The 24485-nt window shown below is 43.1% G+C and overlaps 1 protein-coding gene across 5 annotated transcripts in view; it reads right to left on the bottom strand.

Moving 5' to 3' along the window:
• LOC131677016 (twitchin) overlaps nt 1-10643 on the bottom strand; it is a 72565-nt gene extending 61922 nt beyond the window's left edge. For all 5 annotated transcript variants that reach the window (XM_058956508.1, XM_058956512.1, XM_058956511.1 and 2 more), the window contains exon 1: nt 10508-10643. The gene's annotated coding sequence lies outside the window, so the exon portion shown is untranslated. The remainder of the gene's footprint in view (nt 1-10507) is intronic.
• Between the last annotated feature and the right edge of the window lie 13842 nt (nt 10644-24485).

The following is a 24485-nucleotide window of genomic DNA, read 5'->3' as shown; positions in this document are numbered from 1 at the left end:
TATTAAATTCTTCTCATAGAGTGGATAGTTCGGGTGGTCTGTCTATGAAAGTGCCATCTCCATCACTCGAAATACATGTACTTTGTCAGCTCGCAGTTTTCATTAGCAGTTTGATCACTCGCACTTTGAGAGTACGGGCTCCAGCCCGGTCAAACCATTCGGAATTTGATTCGGAATCCTGAATGGAGTATGGATTCCAAATCAAATGCAACAACCGATTCTGAGTCGGAATCGGTTTATGCATTTGATTTGGAATCCATAATGACTCCATTCAGAAATCCGAACCGGTTCTGGAATGAGTTTAACTGGGAGGTTGGTGAAAAGTGTATAATACTTTGTTGATGTTATTACAGCGAACAAACGTCAATTTCCAGCATTAAAGTTGTGTAAAAATCGAAGACTGTTTTCGAACGTAGTTGAGATATCTCCACCAGGTGCGTTACTGCCGTCATTTCGTATTGCGACTGAGTTCGACTGAATCGACAGCAGATCACATACGGCCATAATTTCTTCACTTGCATGAAAATAGGTTTTTGTTGAAAACCGGTTTTCGGCTAATTGGGTAACAGCAATCCGAAAACTGGTTTTCAGCGAAAACCGGTTTTCGTCCAGTGAAGAAATTGGCCGATAAAGATTTCAAAATGGCCGACATTATACCTCTACCGTGTCCGACCATTCCTGAACCGGTTCGGAAGTCTAAATGAATTCCAGCTCAAAGGCAACAACCGATTGAGTCGGAATCGGTTGTTACATTTGAGCTGGGAAGGAATCCATACTGAACCTATTCAGGATTCTGAACCGAAAAAGAACTGCGGAGAGAAAAAAGAGCACGGTATGGCAACACGTCCAATGTTATAAGGATAGGCAGTGTTCGATTGGATTCGTTTTTTGACAGCTAAACCCGAATCCAATCGATACAAAAAGGAAGTCTCTGCAGTTTTTCTAGGCCGGCGTCACGGCGCTAGTGTTCTAACGTATATTCGTTCAAATGTTCACTTCGTTCAAGTTTTATTAATATATTTGTTCGATCGTGGATGTCTTTTCTCTATGATGTTATGTTGATATTTCTATAGCTCACAATCTATACACACTTCCAACAAACGCAACACAAACTGAGTACGTTCTCTCCGATGTTATGAATGATCAGATTTCCTCGACCTCTCGAAATAGCCGATGATACGGCGAAAAACAACCGCCAATATCCGGCGCTCGGTACTTGATTTGTTTACACTTACGCCCACTCTTCCCAATGGGATAGCGTTTGCCATAAATCCCATATTCCGAAAATAGTCTTCGCAATTTTGGGTTGGCTGATACAAAAACAGAAGAAAAATAAACCAGACCAACAATAGCGCTAAACGGGTGCTACATTTTCACAGATAGCACTTGAAACGCACGGGTGTATAGTCATTCGCGTTTCGGGCCAATTTTTCACCAGAAGCATGTCGTCCTTTGTCTGTGAAAGCGTGTCGTTCTAAATTTATCGCCACTGAGAGGTGCAAGAAAATTTTCACTAACACCACCCACGAGCGGTCTGGCTGAGAATAACCTTCGCGAAAAAAGGAATAATCGTAGGAAGGCGGCTCAAAATAAATCACTAAGTTGTTGTTGTTGTTGCTGTAGATACTGTTGTTGTTGTTAACTCTGATGATGTAATTCCTGAACGACGAAACGTTGATGACTTGAGCGCTTGAAAATGCTAGTAGACTTTTCCGAATTCGAACAGGTAGTGAGAGTACGAAGGAAATTTTTGATGTTCGGCGCTTGCGCAGCGTTGGCCTACTAGAACTGCTAGACCGACAGAGGACGGCTCAAATATTTTCCTCCATAGCAAACGATATGGATAATCGGTATTGTATTGGAAGGTGGGCGTTAGAATGTTTCATGAATGAATAGTGTTGCTAACTCCAACTGGATTACGTCAGATAAGTGTTTTATCAGGACCTGTAATTGCAAATGAGGCTTGGGTAGTCCCTAAAAAACAATAAATGAACATTCGAATCGTTGACGATAATAAATGAAAAGCAATAGCTGTTACGGTATAAACCAACCCTTCCGGAATGTACTGAAATTAAGATACTCAAATATTAAAAACAATCATGCTCTAGCAGACCATAACCATAATCCTTATGAGTTCTAGAGCAAAAAAACAGCTCTATCCCATCTCAAACTACCGAAATAAAACAACAACAACAACTCACTCGAGTCTGCCGGCTCAAATTCGAATTTATCACCCGCATTCCTTGCCGCGGAAAATTTTCCAACCCGACCATGCACTGGCAGAAATTAATTTTCCTAGCCAATGACCGCGACCGAATAGCGACGAGATGAATCCTTCGCATCCACGTGCATCGCCTGCTGCCCGCAGTATGACCACCACCCCCTGCCCGATTGACGGTGCAAAGTTATTCGTTTCTATTCTCAGCTCAGTTCCCGGCTACACAGTATCGGTTGACGTAAAAGTAAATAATTTAGTAACTGTTATTTTTAACTAATCCCGCCACAGTCATTGAGTTCACTTTCAAAGCGTCTTTCCCCAGCTGCAACCATGTTCGAAAGGGAGATCACGGTGTGGTTTACGTGTTTCCGATTGAACAATGTTTGCATCAACAGACAAAATTCCTCGGGATAATAGTCAGTGGGATTAGTAGATGTGCATCATTGCAGAATTACAGGGTTCGGATGAATGTGTTTTTCTTTTAAAATAGTTGACTTTCATATGGCCAGCGTGTACGATTGCGTTTGTATATTTCTGGTTTTTTGTTCTGCTTCATGAATGAGTAGGGGTTGAATCATAATTTAAATTAATTTCTAAATTGAAAAACATGCAGTATCAACCCTGTTCGAAAGGAGATCAGAACAATCTATAATGGCTACACACTTAGAAAAAAACTGAAAAAGCGTTTGATGTAAACAGAATTTTACATTTTTTAACATGTAAAATAAAATATGTCTCTTGTGATGTAATATTCGGCTGAAGAAGATAGCGAATAGTAAACGACGCATGTTTTGGCATGTTCTTGAGTGTAAATTCACATGAATTGTGACACTCCTATTATATGCACCTTATGAAACGTAAATATTTTTAAGTGTGTACACACCAATAAAAAACCTGTTTTAATCCATCTAGTGGTGCAATTGTAAGCTTCTGATTTCTCCAATCAATAACTCCATGGCAATGTTCAATACAACGGGAGTTCAATAAAAAATGAGAATGATTTCAATACCTTTCTGTAATTAAAGTAAAGATCGTAATTTTTTTTTCTCCTAGAGAATTGCTCTCTGGACTCGCTAGAAGTGGGTAGCATGTTCCTTTTCGCTCGGGTGCTGTTAGTTCAATCGAAGATGGCATCGACACAGTAAGCACTCCGCGAGCGTGTTGTACGGTTTTACGAAACGCATGGTCATCGTGGAAAAAAGTTCACGGTAGACATCTCCCGGGACGAAAACGCAGAGTACAGTTTACCTGGCATCCCTGAACGTGGAGCGGAAGGACGGTAGCGGCTGTTCGGCGAAGATAATGACAAAGATGAAGAAGGATTACAACTGTTCGACAACAAAAGTTTGCCTGACGCCGGCCGAAACTATCACTGCTCCCATACCTTGATTCACTGAACCCTCAAGATGGAGGACATCATCTGTCGGAAGTAGACTCGGTCCCCCGAGTACACGAACGAGCAGATAGCGATCGTGAAATCGTACTGCCGGTGGATGACAAAGAACTACCGCGGGACGTCGTTCGTGCTGAACGACGAAAGTTACTTTCCGCTCTCGAAGATCCACATTCTGGAAAAAGACAGTTACTATTCCAGCCACAAGTCGGCCACACCTCCCAAAGTCAAATATATGTTTAAAAAAATTTAAAAAAAAGTTATGCTGTACATCGCCATATCGAACAAAGGGATTTAAAAACCGTGGTTCAAGCCGAGCGGCTTGGCCATCAATGAACAAATGTACCAGGAGCAGTATCTTGAGAAAATTCTTTTGCCGTTCTTAAAGGAGCATCATGCGGATGGGAAGTACGTCGCCGGACAAGGCGTCTTCCCATTACGCCAAGAGGAAGCGGGAGTATCTTGAACAGAAAAAGATACCGTACGTGCCGAAACAAAGAAACCCGACCAACTTGCCGAGTAGACTGGGAGCTGGGAGCTTAATGGCTCACAGATACGTAAACCGGTTTCGGGAGCAATCTACCGCCGGCGAATTCACGCTCGGGTAGATGCGCCGCCGTGGACTATCCGACAGAAATGTGACGAAAAGGCGAGCTAATTGGGCCACGAAACAAGCACCGGTAACGAAACAAATTCCGCTGTCGGGGAACTCTCAGTCGGAGTAGGATAATATCTGCGTTGATCTAGATAAAGCTGGGAGCTAGATTGGTCAAAGAAGCGAGTATCGGTGTCGGAGGGAAATTCCTTCGGGGAACTATCGGCGGAGTAGGGTGAGTTAACCGTTGAGGACTATCCAAGCAGATCGTGATAAGCTGAATGGCTCAAGAAATCAGCACTAAAACGGCTCCGGGAGACTAGTGCTAAACGGCGACGTAATAAAGGGAGTCAAGAAGCGAGAGAAGAGTCGAGAGTTAAATCAAAGCTCATAGGTCGAGCCACTCCATGAACCAATTGAGGCTCCGAGGTAGAGCATGAGAAAGAGGTGCGTCGAAAGCACAACGATCCCCCCACGAAGTAATACTTTGACGTAGTTCCGTGGGGAAGAAGGGCGTGAAAAGTAAGGATTGTTGTTAGTGGTCATTCACGAACGTGAGTCGAGAGTCCAACACAGTGCCAATATACTACAGGCCAGGCATTTGAAGCTTTTTAAATCTTACTATAAAAACACATGTGAGCTCAAAAGAAGTGTAACCGTAACAACGGGCGTTCCACAGGGTTCCATAATCGGTCCAACTCTTTGGAATGCTACGTACGAAAGAGTGCTGAAGCCTCCCCAGGGGCGTGAAAATTGTCAATTTTACGGACGACGTGGTGCTCCTAGTGATCGGCCAATCACTAGAAGAAGTAGAAGGACTCGCAACGGAGGCGATAGATGTTGTGGAAAACTGGATGTGCGAGAAGAGGCTGACGTTAGAAAACTGGGAGTGATGATAGGCGACCGGCTAAGCTTTAATAGCCACATCGGCACTATCTTGGATCATGCCAACAATTCGGCGATCAGCAGCTGTAAAAAGCGGCTACTGGCGGTGCGCAGATATGCAGGACCTGCTTGGCCTACGACATCAGGCGAGGCACTGCAGACGAATAGGAACACATCTCGGCTAAACAGCACGTCCAGGCTGATGGCCATGCGGGTGTCTAGTGCGTATCGAATTATCTCGTCTGAGACAGCCTACATGATAGCTGGAACGATTACCATAAACCTTCTACTCGAAAAAGATAGCGAGTGTTATAGGAATCGAGGCATGAGAGGAGTCCGTAAACGAGCCCGAGCTGACACCTTAAGCAAGTGACAACATCAGTAGGATAACACTGTAAACCCCCAGAAGTAATACCGAGAGGTAGTTCCTGGGAGGAACGATGGCGGAGCCCAATGGAGTTTAGTCGGTATTAATGGCTGGTCACCATTCGAGTCCGACACGCCCCCAGTGCACCCCGTGCGGTAGATTGGACCCTACCAATAGCACGTGTACTGGGCTAGGACATAAAGGTCTTCTCCATTGTGAAAAAAAAAGCACTGTAAACAGTAGATTTACCCATCGACAATTTCCATGCCAGTCGCTGTGGGTGAACAGAGCGCACGGTGAGGTGAACCTCCAAATGACTCAGTTCTTGTCTGTTTCAAAAAGTATCTGAATAAGTTCGGCCCCGCAAGGTCGCCGTTCTGCATCGCGTGCGGTGATGCAGAGGAAACGCCTGGTGCTCCTCGAATGCCAACGTTTCGAGCACGAGCAATACGAAATAAGAATCATTGTCGGCGAGGACGCTAACATGAGCAATATTGTCCAAAGAATGTGTGCGGTCAAAGAGAAATGGGACGCGTTGAACAGAACAGTTATTCAGATCATGTCAGCGTTGCAAAGAAACTGATGAGAATACCAGCAACATAGCAGTACACGGCCTCGACTCGTCGCACCGATGAACCGGAAGTTACACTCCAACCGGAATCGCCGGACCGACCTTGGCATTTGACAAATCAGTATGTGGAAGAAAGATAAAGTAGACCACCGGGTGCGACCGGAGTAGGCTAGATCCACCGCCGGGGACTAGACTGAGCACACGCATTGTCGACGGTAGGTCATCGGGGCACCTGCGAACCGGAAGGCACCTACCCGACGTGCATCGAGATAACGGTTTCGAGAGAAATTTCAACGTCGGCAAAGTTCTCCGTCCAGGTCCACCGCCGGGGAATAGTTCGAGTAGATCGGGAAGTAGCACCGGCAAATGGTCGTTGGGGCTCCTGTCAACTGGAAGTTACCCTCCACCCAGAATCGCAAGACCAACCTCGGTTTCAGAAGATTTTCCACTGCCGGAGAACTCTTCGTCGGAGTAGGAAAGATCCACCGTCGGAGACTATTCCGGGTAGTCCGTAGCGAATCACCGGCTTGAATCGTCAGAGCACCAGTGAACCGGATGCAATCCTCCATCCAGAATCGCTGGACAGATCTTGACATTTTGCTGGACGGCATCGAAGCAAGAATAACGCGTCCGTCAACGGTTGCAAGAGACGTTCTTCCGTCGGGGAACTTTCCGCCGAGGTAAGCTAGCTCCACCGTCGGGGACTACGCCGAGTAGCACCAAACGCGACAAACCCCCAGTATAGGGTCGTCGTGGTACCAGTGAACCGGAAGCCACCCTCCAACCGGAATCGCTGGATCGATGACGCCATCCAACTGGTCAACGTGGAGAGGAGTGTATGTAGAATATCAGGCCGTGCAGGACTGTTATAGCGGTTATGAGACCAGTGAAATAGCACGACCAGCTAGACCTGGAATCAAACGAAGTGCATGAGCATGCCCCCCTCCTGAAGTTGTCATATCAAATGGAATCCGGGAATTCAGGCAAATGTCGGTTTCCGTAGTGAAGTTTAGAGGAGTAGGGTTTAGAGTTATCGTCTCTGTTCAGAGCCCCTCACTCTGTCACACGATGAACGAAATCGGTAGTAAAAAAGCACATAAGGGCGGGGTAGGGGCTGCAGGAACAGGAAGGACAGAAGTCTAAAGGCTCAACGAACCCTATGATATGGTGGGGTTTAGATTGGGCCCTTCTAAACCTCTAAAAAAGCCATAACACTGAAAGCAGTTACTGAATCTAATGTTCACTCCGAGATCAGGTAGCGACACCACCCAGAAGGACTCACATCTTGGGAAGTCGTACTTGACGGAGGTGAGGAAAAGGTTCGACGAGCTATATGTGTTCGACCAGGGTACCAAGGTATCTTTGCAGATTTCAATCCATGAAATTCAAGTGTTCTTTCCCAAGCTGGAAGTTAATATTTAGTGACATCTTAGAACATCTCTAAGTATTAATTTTGGGGGAATGAAATTGAATATGCGGTAAGCAGTGGCCTCACGAGGGGTTTCTGGTTTTTTCACCTCGTAACAGGTCGACAAACTGGAATGCTCATAACTTTGGCAGTTTTTAACCGATTTGAACACTTTTAGATATTTTGGATTCAGGAATTCATCGTAGCTCTTTTTGCATTCATTTTTGCCCTACATTGTTAGTGAGCAACAACGATAACCCCATAAGAAATTCTCCCGATTTCCCACCGAATACATCGACTTGTGTCGGCAAAATCGTCCGACTGTGCAACCAATTAATCAGTCGATTGTTGCACCGACTTTTATGGGAGTTTATTGCGGGAGGCAGCGGATGCGACAACCGATTCAATATTACCGACCAAATCGCTTGAAATCAATCTATAAAATCGGTCGATTAGTTGGAGACTGGAACTGGAACCAGATTAATACAGATTAAATCTGGTGATTAACAAGCTGAAACCCAACTTAGTCGGTTGATTAATCGCTCGACGTCAAAGCACTCAATTAGCCTGTGCACGTTGACGAAGTCGACTGATAAGTCGACAAAAAATAAAGTTTACTGTTATCCGCGTTTACAAACATTGCCATTCGAGGGTCTGCCTCAAAGGGAAGAAAAGCGTATTCGCATAAGAATTAGAAGAGTCGCAGATTTGACAGACGCAAAACAGATTCAAGATAATCTGCATAAGGTGTATGCATGTGTGTACAATAATATTATTGGTGGCAAACACCTTGAGTACCTCAAAAAGGCTGAAAGCACTAGTTTCTATATTCAAAACTTTGTTTGAATTAATTTCGTTTTTAATAATTGCTTTTTTTGGAAAATGAAGTAGCATTCACGCAATGTCGATCTTGCCAATCGTAAAACCAAAACTCTTGCTTTACGAGTGCCTATACCTTTTCTGGTATCATCTTGGGTTTTCATATCATTGGTAGTTTGACAAGACCAAAATTGACAAGACCATAATTTGATGTTGGAACGGTCTATCCCTAAGAATGATTATAGGAAGGGAAATCCCTCGTTGTCATTAAGCTGTGAAGCAATGTTTGTAAACACAGATCACAGTAAGTCATTTTTATGTCGACTTCGTCAGCGTGCACAGCCTAATATCGACTGGGAAACTGTCAAATTATCTATGCGCCAGTGCATCATCAATAAACAATTGCAATTTATCCATTGCCATTCAATTAGATACTGTGTTCACTACCACCAAAGTACAGTCGTGATTCGCTGGTTGGGCCACACCTCTGTCCAACTATCGAATTTGATTCGTTGGTTGGACCGACTGACAGATGTCAAAAACTCTTCAAAGGAGACGTTAGTAGTGTAATTGTATAATATTACATCTCTGATAATTGTCAGATTGATTGTCAAAGTACATTTGACATAAGATTTTGACATTAATATGCTTTTAAGTTGAACAATGGTCCAACTAGCGGAGGTCCAACTAAAAAGCGGTCCAGTTAAAAAATGTCCAACAAGCGAATCACGACTGTACCTTGAACATAAAACGGTAATTGTGTATTGTACGTATTTTGTATTATCCCATCAATCGTCCGTGATCTTTTTGTCAAGAGAGGTAGTCCAAGAGGTTCCTGGAGATAGTGCGGCCAGTTATCCAGTTAACATTTTAAGCTGGTTCATATTGTCACAACAAACTTCTCAAGGCACATATTAACACACAATTATCCAGAATATCCAAGAATGCATGTGTTTGAGACAGCCTTATACACACAAAAATATCCAAAATCTTCAACATGCGTAACCAACGTTCTCTGTTCGGGCATTTCCCGCACCGTTTCAGTGTATCTGACAGCCGCAAAGCCACACGAAATTTCACAGCACAGTTTTCCACATTACGCGAGCTCGATCCGAAGGTTCCTTTTTGCTTCTAGCTTCTTCTTCAACACACACACAGGCACGCATGATCTTCTACACTTGCGCATCGAATCGGTATAATTTTCAACGGCACCCACCATGCATTTGTGGGCGTCTCGATTTTCGGCCGGTTTCACCGCTGACGTCTGGTGGGAAAAATCTACACTAGCACTACTCTAATATATCACATTTCTGGTGGATTTTCTTTATGATTTGACGTGGGTCAACCCGCTGCGTGATTGAATCGTTACGTAAAGGTTTGTTCTTCTGAAATTTCGAATACGTACAGTCTTTCGGCACCAGAACACAATTGAAGCTGCACAAAACCGAGGGCTCTCTCCACAAATATCCGTTCAAAAATATTTCCACTCCGCCAACGCAGTCACACCAGCAGCAAATCCGGCAGCCGGAAAAATCTTCTATTCTTTTATTTTTAGACATTTTCAAATTTTCTATTAATACCGTCTTTTAAATAGTCAGTCAGTCTCAGATTCCCACAATGTACGTACACTATCACTGCCGGGGTGTCGAAAATTTATCGAGATCGAAGATTATGTAACAATATTTTCCATTCACATTCCTTCAAGCGACACAACCTTTACCATAAATTCTAGCAATCACTTTGGTGTCAGGGAAAACTTTTATAATAGTTTTCCTCCGAAACTGGCACCACCCCATCCGTTGTTCCGCCCACACATTTGACACACAAATTAGTACAAGGTGATGAAATCACCTTCGCGGCTTAAGCGGCATTCAAGTGAATATTTTCAACCTTCTGCCACAATTTTCCACCCGAGCACAGGCAAATTCGTTTTCTAGAAAATTCGCCCTCAAATTCTGTGTAATATGCGATGACTCAACGGAGAAGAATGTTGCAGTTTAAAAAAGAAAATTCCTACACAATACATTATATTTTGCTATATATGGTATCACTGAATGGGCAATTTTCTTCGCTTCTTATTTTTCAGTTTAAACTATCCAAAAATAGAAATAATTCCAGGGAAATCCAAAGCACACTAACGAATACTCCAGAACGCCTTCGAAACCACTAATTTTCATCCGCAAATCTCTCTCTCGCTCCAACCGCACCGTATTAGGAATAAATTCAATCTACTCCAACTTGGGCCTCTTACTTTCACTTCACTCTGATTTTTCACAATTGCTTTTATAGTGCTCCCTGTGAGGAGGAGATTTTCCACCTTTTCCTTCAGACTTCACGCATCCGATGAGCTAAACTCGCCGACTGAACCGTGCTCGGACCGAACCGTGTGGTATAATTCAACGGCAGAGTGGCGCAAAGCGCACGACTTTGTCCCACCCGAACGGGGCCGGTCGGGTGGCGTTCGACGAATGGCCACCAAACACGAACCGAACGCTAAAAATAGTCCTACGAGATCTAGATTAAGTAATGAGCGCGGTAAAAATAGGCTCCACCATGCCTGTCGGTGTTGTGGCGTTAGTTTTTTTTTTTATTATTTTGTGTCCGAGAGTGGCGATAATCTTGGACAAAACCGAATCAACCCCGGAGATGGACGCTCGGGAGTTGCTGTTGGGCTGGACTGGTCACAAGCTACTGGAAGATGTGTACAATGGAGTTACGAGGTAATAGCAAAAGGTTTCTTTATGACAGTTCTATGCTATGGACTAAATTGATTGCAATATTTGGATGGCATCATTACCGTAGTCCGTCGGTACTAGATAATTTTGGAGCCCAAACCAAATTCGAAAACGAGCGTTTAAAGTTTTGAAATTCAAAATTCGAAACACCAGTTCAGTTCTTTTATTTAATAATGTACATTTGCGTTAGCTTGACGGTACGAATTGCTTTGTTTTACATTTCAAATTTCTTAAAACTAGGGGCAGCCAACTTAATGCTAGGAATACATTACGATATACAGGAGGGGATAGTTGAGTTTTATTACGAGTAGCGAGGGGCGGTCAAAGAGAGCTTTGTATGTACAGTTGTCAAAAAAGTATAGGGTTAAAAGACATTTAAGGCAACATCAGAAACACGATTGTTTTGAACATAGAAACTGCGGAGTCTAGGAATCCACTAAACAGAACGGTTGCTTAGAGTGTAAGTACAAAAAATTAATCCGAGCAAGTGATTATTACTTGACAACACTCTTTGCAAGAAAGTGCGGCGAAACTTAAGCCTCGGTAACTCAAGCAGCATGAATCCATCGTTATAAGAAGATAAACAGGCAGAGTCCATTCCTCGGCAAATTTCTTTGAGCATATCTGTACGCGTTCCAGTTGATTTTTTTATTTAGTTTTCTATGGTTCATCGACAGGCTACACATTTTGGGCATCCTCATAAAAAAATTAAGGTTTCGAGGAAAACGGTATTAAAGGGTGTCCCACATTTAATTGCATCACGGAAAAAAACGCTGTAGAAAATGACCCATTGGGTATTTTCTCTTTAAAATTTGGATAGAAGTAAAAAATATGTAGAATTTATTGTATTTTATCACTGTCCGTTTTTTCGAAAATTGTTGCCGATAGATTGAAATCTGCGTGTGTTATAGATAATACGCGCGTGGAATGCATGGCTGTTTAGACCAAAAGAAGTTCAGCGTGGCCACAGCGTATGCGGGAGACCTTTCTAAAGGTTCAATACTAACAATTCAGTGGATAATAAAGCAGTCGATTTTTTTGTTTTTTGCAAAAGTCCATGCATTCGATAAAGTTGTCCGATTTGAAGGGTTTCACGCAGTGATCACATGCACATGCCATAATGCGTGCCGATCTGAGAATGCAGACAATGAAATATAGATGGCACTGCGTGCGGTGGAAAGATTTTATAGTTAAATCACAGAAGTTCACTCGATTGCGTGCTTCGCTGGTTTTCTCACAACACAAAAGTAACCAGGAAACACTTTTACACAATAACAACGGTAAAAACAAAATTCTCTGCTGATTGATACAATAAACAATGATATAACTTCACAAATCTCGTCAAAATTAAAAAAAAAAAAAAGCTGGTTTAAAAATTTAAAAAAAAAACCATCCTATACCATCAATGCAAGAAAATGTTTTCATCATCATTTGACTAGTGCCAAAAATGAAATCCAGTTGGCGCATCGAGCGAAAAAGTTTCACGTTTGAGAGCCTATTGATGTAAACAACTTATCGGAAAGAATACACTGAACCAAAAAAAGGGTTGAACAAATTCCTACGAAAGTATACAAACAGACAGCCAGATACGATTGCAAACTTCATACACAGCCTAGAAAAACTCTAGAAAGAGAACTGCGGAGACTCCATTTTGGATCGATTGGATTCGCGTTTAGCTGTCAAAAACCGAATCCAATCGAACATTGCCTATCCTTATAACATTGGACGTGTTGCCATACAATGCCGGGGCATACGTTGCCAAAAATGCTGTTTTTCTCTCCGCAGTTCTCTTACTAGAGTTTTTCTAACACAGACTAGTGACGTCTCAAAAATTGCAGCCAAACGGACTGTCAAAAAGTGCAGCCAAACGAGCATGAGGGTCTTGAGAGGGGAAGTACAAGAGGAAGCCCATAGAAAGCTTATGGGAGCTTCCGTGATGCCACTGTACATTCATGGTTGCTAGTTTTACTGTTTTTTCTCCGCAAGTCTGTTATATAAAGTGTCTGTAATTGCAACCATCCAGTTATCCACGAAAGAATTCCTAGTCTCTGCAATTTTAGAAGGGCAAACTTTTCAAGAGCTTTAGTCAATCGCAGTAGGCGTACGCGTCGAAGTCAGAGATTTTTTCTTTACGCCCGTCAAAAACCGTATCCTAGAGATTGTATCGATCGAGGTGAACTTGAGTGATTACAATGAGTTTACTCTTCGGCGTATCAGTACGGCCGTAGTGGACTTTGAAGATGTGAAAATAAAAATAAACCCTATTGAATACTTTACGCTGACGTCACAAATGGACTCGAGTGTTAAAAAAACCGGAAACATATCCGATTCTTACAAAGTAGTTTGTTAGCCGACTTTTAATCTTGAACATCAAGATATACGGATCACAATCGTCTGAACTCTCGATCGAAGCAGATCGTTTTCTTGTGCTGTGCATAGAGTGGATCAATATAAATATATACATTGTGAAGGCCAGTCATTGTTTGCGGCAGGCTTTGTTCGCCGGTGCCTAGGTTGGTGAAGTGAATAGTTCAATAACCGGACAAGCCGCTATATAAGCTAAGTATCTTTTTTTTTTTCTCATTTCCCTTTCCCCCGATCTGTCGCTACTTCTTAGATCCTTTTCCCCTGAATATAAGTTTCATCTCTCGTTTACACCACGTGATATCCTCGTGCCTAAATGGCCGAGGGCGAAGTAACGTTGGATGGGAAAGATATTCCCATGGATATACCGGATAAACCCGAAATTACTCCCTCCCCTGATTCCCCCAGTCCTCCTCGTATTAAAACATACCCACCCAATTCAACTGGGCCCTGGGTGGTCTATTTCCGGCCCATTACGAAATCGCTTAATATTTTAGAGATCTCACGGGAGCTGACTGCTAACTACCCGGCCGTAGCTCAGATAACACGTGTTAGAGCTAATAAGATACGCATATTAGTGAATGACTTCGACCAGGCAAACCAGATTGCTCGCAGCGAGCGCTTTACAAAGCAATTTAAGGTGTATATACCTTGTTTGGCAGTGGAGATCGACGGGGTCGTTGCCGAACCGGGTTTGAAGTGCGAAGACGTGTTGAGGTATGGAGTTGGTTGCTTTAAGGACCCCTCACTTGAACATGTGAAGATTCTGGAATGCAAGCAATTGTATTCAGCAAAAACTGAGAATAATAAGACAACTTATTCATTGTCAGACTCGATTCGGGTGACTTTCTCCGGGTCTTCCCTCCCCAACTATGTCCTCCTGGATAAGGTTCGTCTACCGGTTCGCCTGTTTGTACCGCGGGTAATGAACTGCAGCAATTGCAAGCAGCTGGGCCACACAGCCACCTATTGTGGCAATAAGAAAAGGTGCGGCAAATGCGAGGGAGAACATGAGGATGACGCTTGCAGTGGAGAAACTGAGAAGTGTATTCACTGCGGGGGCCTTCCGCATGATCTTAAATCATGCCCCGCGTACAAACAGCGCGGGGATAAAATTAAGCGCTCCCTTAAGGAACGCTCGAAGCGCTCTTATGCAGAAATTCTTAAGAATGCTTCGCCATCTGTCCCTTCCGAAAATTCCTTTGCTCTTTTGGCTGGCGTTGAGCAAGAATCTGACGACCCACAAGAGGGAACATCTTTGGTTAACCCAGGGGAGTCCAGGAAGAGGAAAAATCAAGCTTCCCTAGATTGCCTCGTAAGGGTGCCAAAGTGTCGTCCACTCAGAGTGCGCCAACTACAATCAATAAATCCAACGGAAGTGATGCACTAAAGCCGAAGCAATTTGCTCCAGGACTTGGAAATTTTAATTCTAACAAGGAGTATCCACCACTTCCAGGGACACCAAAAACCCCAAGTGTTCCCTTTTTTCAAACAAATACTCAGTCCAGTAGCGGACTAATGAAATTTTCTGACATAGTGGACTTAATTTTCACAGCTTTCAATGTTACTGATCCTCTTAAAAGCATTCTGATACATTTTCTCCCTATGGTGCAAACATTTTTGAAACAGTTGACTGCTAAATGGCCCCTCCTTGCAGCGATCGTATCCTTCGATGGCTAAGTCATCAAACGAGGTCACTGATTCGATCACTGTCCTACAGTGGAATTGCTGAAGTATCCTCCCGAAAATCGATTCCTTCAAATTCTTACTAAACAGTTTAAAATGTGATGTTTTCGCATTATGTGAAACTTGGTTAACTTCCGATATAAATCTCAACTTCCACGACTTTAATATAATCCGTCTGGATCGAGAAAACCCTTATGGAGGAGTACTTTTGGGGATCAAAAAGTCCTATTCTTTCAACCGAATTAACCTCCCTTCGACACCAGGCATTGAAATTGTCGCTTGTCAAGTTCTAATCAAAGGTAAAGACCTTTGCATTGCTTCCATCTACATTCCTCCTAGAGCCTCGGTAGGGCACCGAACGCTTTGTAATATCACGGAATCCTTACCGGCACCGCGGCTAGTTCTGGGAGACTTTAACTCGCACGGTACGGTATGGGGCTGTCTTCATGATGATAATAGATCAACATTAATCCAAGATCTTTGCGACAATTTCAACATGACCATCTTAAACACGGGAGAAATGACGCGGATTCCTACACCACCAGCACGCGCAAGCGCGTTGGATTTATCGCTATGCTCGACATCGCTACAGTTAGATTGCAGGTGGAAGGTGATCCCTGATCCCCACGGTAGCGTGATTTCAATTGCTAACGGTTCAAGACCATCGGAAACAATCAATGTCTCGTATGACCTCACACGGAACATTGATTGGAAGAGTTACGCGACCGCGATATCCGTTAAAATCGAATCCACTCAAGAACTTCCTCCGGAGGAAGAGTACAGGTTTTTGGCTGGCTTGATTCTCGACAGTGCGAATCAAGCTCAGACTAAACCAGTACCCAGCGCGAATACCCATGGACGGTCTCCCACCCTGTGGTGGGATAAAGAGTGCTCAGAGCTGTACGCGGAAAAGTCCACTGCATATAAGGCCTTCCGGGAAGACGGGTTACCCGCTAGCTATCTACAGTACGCGTCGTTAGAAAGGCGAATGAAGAGTCTAATGAAAGCCAAAAAAAACGCAGTTATTGGCGCCGGTTCGTCGACGGGTTAACGAGAGAAACAGCGATGAGCATTCTTTGGGGTACAGCTCGACGTATGCGTAACCGTAATAGTACCAACGAGAATGTGGAATATTCAAACCGTTGGATATTCGCTTGCGCCAAGAAGATCTGTCCGGACTCTGTCCCGGTACAGAAAACGTGCCGCGCCGCGTCTCCTCACGATACCGCGAACGAAACACCGTTTTCGATGATGGAGTTCTCACTTGCTCTCTTATCATGCAACAATAACGCCCCAGGGTTAGACAGAATCAAATTCAACTTGCTGAAGAATCTGCCTGACACTGCAAAAAGGCGCTTGTTGAATTTATTTAACAAGTTTCTTGAGGGTAACATTGTCCCTCATGACTGGAGGCAAGTGAAGGTCATCGCCATCCAAAAACCAGGAAAACCAGCCTCCGACCACAACTCGTATCGGCCGATTGCAATGCTGTCCTGTATTCGGAAGTTGTTCGAGAAAATGATCTTGTATCGCCTCGACAATTGGGTTGAAGCAAATGGCTTACTGTCAGATACACAATTGCTTCCGCAAAGGCAAAGGGACGAACGATTGCCTTGCGTTGCTTTCTACAGAAATCCAAATGGCCTATGCTAACAAAGAGCAGATGGCATCAGTCTTCTTGGATATTAAGGGGGCTTTTGACTCAGTTTCTATCAACATTCTGTCAGAGAAGCTGCACCAGCATGGTCTTTCGCCAATTTTAAATAACTTTTTGCTAAACCTGTTGTCTGAAAAGCACATGCACTTTTCGCATGGCGATTTAACAACATTGCGATTTAGCTACATGGGTCTTCCCCAGGGCTCATGTCTAAGTCCCCTGCTCTACAATTTCTACGTGAATGACATTGACGATTGTCTTGCCAATTCATGCACGCTAAGGCAACTTGCAGACGACGGCGTGGTCTCTGTCACAGGGCCCAAAGCTGCCGACTTGCAAGGACCATTACAAAATACCTTAGACAATTTGTCTGCTTGGGCTCTTCAGCTGGGTATTGAGTTCTCCACGGAGAAAACTGAGTTGGTTGTTTTTTCTAGGAAGCGTGAGCCAGCGCAACTCCAGCTTCTATTAATGGGTGTAACGATCAATCAGGTTTTCACATTTAAATATCTCGGGGTATGGTTCGACTCTAAAGGTACCTGGGGATGTCACATTAGGTATCTGAAACAGAAATGCCAACAAAGGATCAATTTTCTCCGAACAATAATTGGAACATGGTGGGGTGCCCACCCAGGAGACCTGATCAGGTTATACCAAACAACGATATTGTCGGTGATGGAGTACGGGTGTTTCAGTTTCCGCTCCGCTGCGAACATACATTTCATCAAACTGGAGAGAATCCAGTATCGTTGCTTGCGCATTGCCTTGGGTTGCATGCACTCGACCCATACGATGAGTCTCGAAGTGTTGGCGGGTGTTCTTCCGCTAAAAAATCGATTTTGGGACCTCTCATATCGATTGCTCATCCGATGCGACATTCTGAACCCGTTGGTGATTGAAAACTTCGAGAGGCTCGTCGAGCTTAATTCTCAAACCCGATTTATGGCCTTGTACTTCGACTACATGGCACAGAGCATTAACCCTTCTTCATATACTCCCAACCGTGTTCGTTTCCTAGATACTTCTGATTCTACTGTATTCTTCGACACATCCATGAAGGAAGAGATTCGTGGAATCCCGGACCATATACGCCCGCAAGTGATCCCCAATATATTTTATAATAAATTCCGAGAAGTCGACTGTGACAAAATGTTCTACACTGACGGATCAAATCTCGATGGGTCCACTGGCTTCGGTATCTTCAACAATACTATCACCGCTTCATTCAAGCTCAATGATCCCGCTTCAGTTTACGTCGCAGAGTTAGCTGCAATTCAGTACACCCTTGGGATTATCGACACTCTGCCCACAGATCACTACTTCATCATTTCGGACAGCCTCAGCTCCATCGAGGCTCTTCGTGCGATGAAGCCCAAAAAGCAATTCCCATATTTCCTGGGGAAGATACGGGAGTCCTTGTGTACGTTATCTGAAAAATCTTATCAAATTACCTTTGTTTGGGTCCCCTCTCATTGCTCTATTCCGGGCAATGAAAAGGCCGACTCATTAGCAAAGGTGGGCGCATTAAATGGTGACATATATGAAAGACCAATCTGCTTCAACGAATTTTTTAGTATTTGTCGTCAGAGGACACTCAGCAGTTGGCAAACCTCGTGGAGCAATGGTGAACTTGGACGATGGCTACATTCCATTATCCCAAAGGTATCAACGAAGCCTTGGTTCAGGGGGATGGATGTGGGTCGGGATTTTATTCGTGTAATGTCCCGACTTATGTCCAACCACTACACCTTGGATGCGCATTTTCGGCGTATTGGGCTTGCGGAGAGTAGTCTGTGCGCTTGTGACGAGGGCTATCACGACATCGAGCACGTTGTCTGGGTATGCGCCGGGTATTTGGACGCCAGGTCTCAGTTAAAGGATTCCCTTCGGGCCCGAGGTAGACCACCCAATGTCCCAGTCCGAGATATGCTGGCAAATCGTGATTTCCCCTATATGTCCCTTATTTATACTTTCATAAAAACGATAAATATCCCAATTTAGCCCCTCTCTTTTTATTTCTCGTTTTAGAAATTTTCTCCTGCCTTTTGGGACCGATCAGCTCCAGACTGCAACTATGTAACCGCCGTCACACTCACCACTACGGAAACTGAAGCGAGAGCGACTCGAGGTCCGATGACTTTTGAAGGATTCCCCGCGGCTCCGAAGAATACCATCCGCCAATCCGACCTACTAGACTGAGGCGCTAATTTGTCTCGCTGATCTCCCGTTTGCCCGAAAGTTGCAAGTTTTGCTCTTCTCTCCCGGTCACCATCTACGCTTTCTCTCCCCTGTCCTTGATACAACTGCTTCTACAGCCCCCTCTGAATATCTTGACCAAGCATAAGTCTCCGCTAAAAAAGTTCAAATTTGTATTCTGTATTCCTAGTTTTAAGATAGTTGTAATTTTACCTCTTTGTTAAAACTATTGTCCCCCATCTTGTAAATAGAATTGTATCCCTAGTTTTAAAACACCGGTGAATTTTCTCATAAACATTTGTTCCCCCTTTTGTGTACCAAACTATATTGTTAGTTTTAAGATAACTGTAAATATTTCCTAAAAACTATTACTATTGAATTCCTTGTTTTAAAATTTTTCATAAAAAAAAATCTTTTGCTCCCTCTCTTGTATATAGAATCTTATTTCTAGTCTTAAGATAGCTGTAAAAATTTTCTTTAAAAAAAAATATTTCACCATTGTAACCTCCTAGTTTTAAAATATCCAAAGTGTAAAAACAAAAGAATTTGGCACCGCCAAGCTAACGCATTTGTGCCTATCAAATAAACGAAATGAATAAAAAAAAAGATATACGGATGCTCCTACGAGTGGTTTATTAGTTTTTAAATGATTTTTATACTGGAGGTTCATCCTTGCCAAGTTTTACGGGTGAGAACTTTTTAAGCAATTCTTATGCTGAAGGATTTCTGGCAGATTTTTATGCTTGAAGTTTATTTCCGATTTTTATATTCTAATATGTTTGAAACGGGTTTTGCGAAGCACGTTCTATTCTTGCAATTTTTATTTTCGGTCGCTCAATTAGTACACTGTTTGAGCTTATAACTTTGTATATAATTTGTTGAACTACCGTAGATCTAGACTGCTGTTCGTTTACAGATATATACCACAAATATTTGGAGTACGAAATACAATAAATTTGTTCCAGACATTCAAAACCAGGCATTTGTAAGACGGTGCAAGTCAGATTTGGCACATTTGGAACGCCGTCCCCGTGACCAAGAGGAAACGATCACAGCGATAAATTGTGTATTTCATTGAAAGTTCTGCGTTATGTATGTCAGCGTGCAGCCAGGTTTCAGCGAGAACAGTAACGTTGTAATCACAAGATGAATGGACCAGAAAAAAATGTTGAGTTTTCCTTCGCATTCCTCGAACATTTAGATAATAGACGGACAACAAACCACCACACTTATGATTAGCGGCTTGAGCGGACAGACGAGGTATGTGTCGCTCGCTGGTAGCTTGACTGCGTCGAAGCGCTCAGGGGCTTCCGTAGTCCCATATAAAGGCGTCCTGGTGATGCCAGCGCAGTGTGAGCTCGACTGTGGCGATGGCAGCGAAATAACGCTTCAATCAAATAAAAGGAGATTGTACGAACGTGTTGTACCCTATGACCAGGGTTGCCACTAATTTTTGAAGAAAATGTGGCAGTTCAACTAAAAATGTTTGGCAAAATCTGTCACTTGACAGCGACCTCAAAGTCATCAAAATTTTGCTCGTCCTAGAACGTGTATTAATGGAATATGACCAGGATTTCCAAAATTTGTTTGTTACAACTTCAATAATTTAAAAATCTGATATAATAAGAGATTTCACTGTTGGCTGGAAGCTTAAAAAAACTTTGGCTGTACCAGATAAATCTGGCATAATGGTAACCTCGCTGGGGTTTAACGTAAAGTTTAGAATATCTGGAAAAATCTGGCAAAATTTTAAAAATCTGGCGAAATGTCTGGCTTGAACGAATGTCTGTTCAGTTGGGAAAAATCAGGATTCCAGATAAATCTGGAACATTGGCAACGCTGCCTATGACCCGTTGGAATTCGAGCGACTTTCAGTAACCGAACTGTCATGTAAAACAAAATACTCGCCTGAGCTCGGAAGACCTTCTCACGACAACCAAACGCAGGACCGGGCGGCTAGGCTGGTCGCTGGCTGGAAGCGTGACTACGTTGAAACCGTTGGGGGTTCCATAGCACAGTATAACGGGCAATCCGTTGAAGGCCGTTGAAAGGCTACATTTTTAATGTCGCCGTGGTCGTGTCCAGTACACAACCCAGTTTTTCGCTCTTTTTTTTTATTTCGATTATAGCGGTTTTATCCTTAAGGTCATTCTCCTCTTCGGGTTAGAAAAATCTCTTATGAAAAATTTCTAACCCTATGTGCGGGGTCGGGACTCGAACACAGGTGCGCTGCGTACAAGGCAATCGATTTACCAACTACGCTACGCCCACCCCCATTTTTCGCTCTTCTATTAAGAAGTGTCCTAGAGATATGACAAAAAATTCCTATCAAACCGGGGCAAATCCAAAAGAAAAATTTTGCGAAAGACTGACAATTTTTGTGTGTCTGCGATGCTCCACGAATATCCAAGACCCACAGCTTCGCTCACAAAACAATGTGAATAGGATGAACCCGGACCGTAGTTGCAGAGATCATCACAACGTCGGTAGATACATCACCGAAATAGTTTCCAAATGTCACGACCATGACACTCGCCTAACAACAATGCCAGTATTCAATGTACGGCCCACATCGGCGGTGAAACTTTTTTTTTCTCCTCGTTCACATCTACACTAGTATTTGGTTGGCGGTACATTCAAAACAGAGCACTTCACCTGATCGAGGAAAAACTGCACACAACTGCCGACCGTTGCGTTGGAAAACGTTTCCTTCGTTATACACTAATTAAACCCGCATTAATTAGCTAAACGACATTTCCGAACACTACAACTTAACGAACTGGGTCTGGTCCGCATCGCACCGGAAGATTTTGCTAACATGGAAGTGCAATTAGTTTTGTTGAATATCTCAAATTTCGGAGCGTCAACAGAAACGCGAAAAATCCTATATTTGAAAATAGAAAAACTGGCCGCCGAATGTGCGTATACTTTCCAATCCCCACCCGGCTTCGGATTCGAGTGATCTTTGTATGTACCTACCTACTCGGCAATGTGTGTCAGAGGCAATTAATTGTACCAGGGAAAACAGATCGAACATCTCCTCGTTCGCCTAGCCCATCCAAAAAAATAACTTTGTGGCGGCTTTTCGTTCATGAATAATTGTGTGGGCAGTTAGTCAGTTTGAGAAGCATAGATCAGCGTAATGTTATTACGGCATACTCATTTCTTTCTTGGTTTAAACCGCAATTACCATTTTTCTTTTTCTTTTTTTTTTTTGGAAAACCACACCGCTTTGAGAAACTTATTCGACTTCGTTATCTTCGTATGAGACATGAGATGCATCAAAATAACCATTCATAATGTATTTTGTGTTGCGTGTAAGACGTCAAAACCCTACAAAAAACTAGCCCTACATTCAACAAAACGTCGAACACAAAAGATCAGCTATGACGTTCGATGATTCAAAAATGGACATTAAATGCATTTTTCTAATTTGATGCAAATTTGATATACATTACTAGAGCGATCTACCCCTAGATCCACGCACTAAATTCAGTTCGGCAATTTTCCAACAGCCGTTTAGTTAGCAAATGTGGAAATCAATATCTCAGCAAAATAAAAGCCACATTTGTTTACTGATTTTTGACGAAATATTTTATTCTTCTGCTTCTTCTTGTTCTACTTATTTTCCGTCGGCCTATTTCCTCTACGAGGCCAAACACCGACGCCAGAGAGGTGACCCGCCACTATCTGGACTAGACATCGACCCATCAACTCATGAACCAACGGCGTTACTTGCCTTCCGAAGGAAGACCTGACCACGGGTTTTTTTCACCTCAGAAAAATCTCTGCGACCTCGGCTGAGATTGAACCCAGACCAACTGGGGTTAGTGGCGGTCACGCTTACAACTCAACCATCGGTGCCGTCAAGATATTTTTCAAGTCTGTCAGCTGTCAAACGTCACGTTTACTGAGATCTCAACAAAAAAGATGCAAGCTGCGATCTCAGCTGTTGAGATTTCAGCAAAAGATGATAAAAAACTGTGATTCGGCAAGGAAAAAAACCTTTTTTAATCCACCTAGTGGTGCAATTGTGCCTTTCTCATTTGTCCAAACTACGATTCCAAGGCAGGTTATGTTCAACACAATGGTGGAAATGTTACATATTCAGTACGATTTGCACATACAATGGATCAACAGCCAAGATGTTGAGATACTATGTGTCGACACTGAAACATCGCTTGAAACCAGCGGTGAATCAATGAGGAAGATCCGGGGGTACGGACCTCAACTTGTTAAGAAACTGTAAACTATTTTTAATTTTAAAATAGCAACACCTAACTGCATACTCTTATCTGTCAAAAGGCCGGGATTAGGTTCGCGATTTTTAGAGTGATTGCATAACCTTTCTATATGAGAAAGGCAAAAATAAGTATGTAGAAACCTAAAATCAGCCATTGTGAAGGTGCAGTAAAAAATTGAAAATGACAAGATATGGTCGGGTTTCATTATTTTCGAAGCAGGACCCGGCTCAAACATGAGAGTTTTAAATTGAAAAAACCAGACCCGAAGCCGAGAATTTTGAAGGTGGAAACTCGAACCAGTCGCAAACCCAAAATTTATAAATTGGAGAAACCTACCTGACTTCACCAACATTCGGAAATATTGAACTAGAAGCACCAGAGCTCAGCATTAGGTTCGTATAAAAACGATAGCCACTCAAACCTGTGGTAAAATCTTGCGAATCCACGTTATTTGCATTCGAATTTGAAATGTTCTCGGAAACAGTTGCAAATGACCTTAATCATTGCACTCAAAATTTCTTTATTTTTATCGAGAACCTGCAGAACAGACATGTATAATTTGTTGATTTTTTCTAAAAATCGGCTTGGAAAAAATTAACATGTATTTTAACATGTATATGTATTTAAACAATTTCAGTCCATCTGACACTGAGTCTTAATGAACTATAACTATAACTAAACTATACATAATTAACCTAAAGTGACAACATACGGTTTCGAAACTGTGCAGAATTAATGACGAAGTCGAAGATGTCGGTAAAATCGTTGAAGCGACGGACCTTTGCTAATATTGGGCTATTGGCAGCGTAGTTAGTGCTGCGCATTTCAGTCTGTAGCAGTGTTCGTGGACGAAGGACACGGGTTGGAGCGTACAGGTTAATTTGCGATAGGAGATCGGGAACATCATATTTAGCCAGAAGAAGCTTAGATACGAAGGAAGCTTGCGAGGCGTGCCTACGGTCTTTTAAGGTGTGTAGTCCTAATAATCGACAGCGGTCTTCATATGGTGGCAAGTTCAGCGGATCATTCCAAGGCCATTGACGTAACGCATATCGTATGAATCTGCGCTGGACGGCTTCAGTTCTTTGGCTCCAAGTTGCATGGTAGGGACACCATACGACGTTCGCTAATTCCAGCTGTGAGCGCACCAGTGAACATGAAACCTAGTAGACGATTAGCTTTGTCAATGATCGCTGAGAAGTGATGGGCGTACGTTAGCCTTTCATCTAGGATGACGCCCAAATCCTTTACATGGTCAACGCGTTGCAGCTGAGTTCCAGCGATGTTGTAGTTGAAAGTAAACATGTTCCTCGTTCGATGAAAGCTGATAACAAAGCATTTAGCAAC

This window comes from Topomyia yanbarensis, chromosome 1, assembly GCF_030247195.1.
Source record: "Topomyia yanbarensis strain Yona2022 chromosome 1, ASM3024719v1, whole genome shotgun sequence".
Classification (NCBI taxonomy): domain Eukaryota; kingdom Metazoa; phylum Arthropoda; class Insecta; order Diptera; family Culicidae; genus Topomyia; species Topomyia yanbarensis.
The sequence above is the reverse complement of the archived record's forward strand: the minus strand, read 5'-3'. Positions and strand labels throughout refer to the sequence as shown.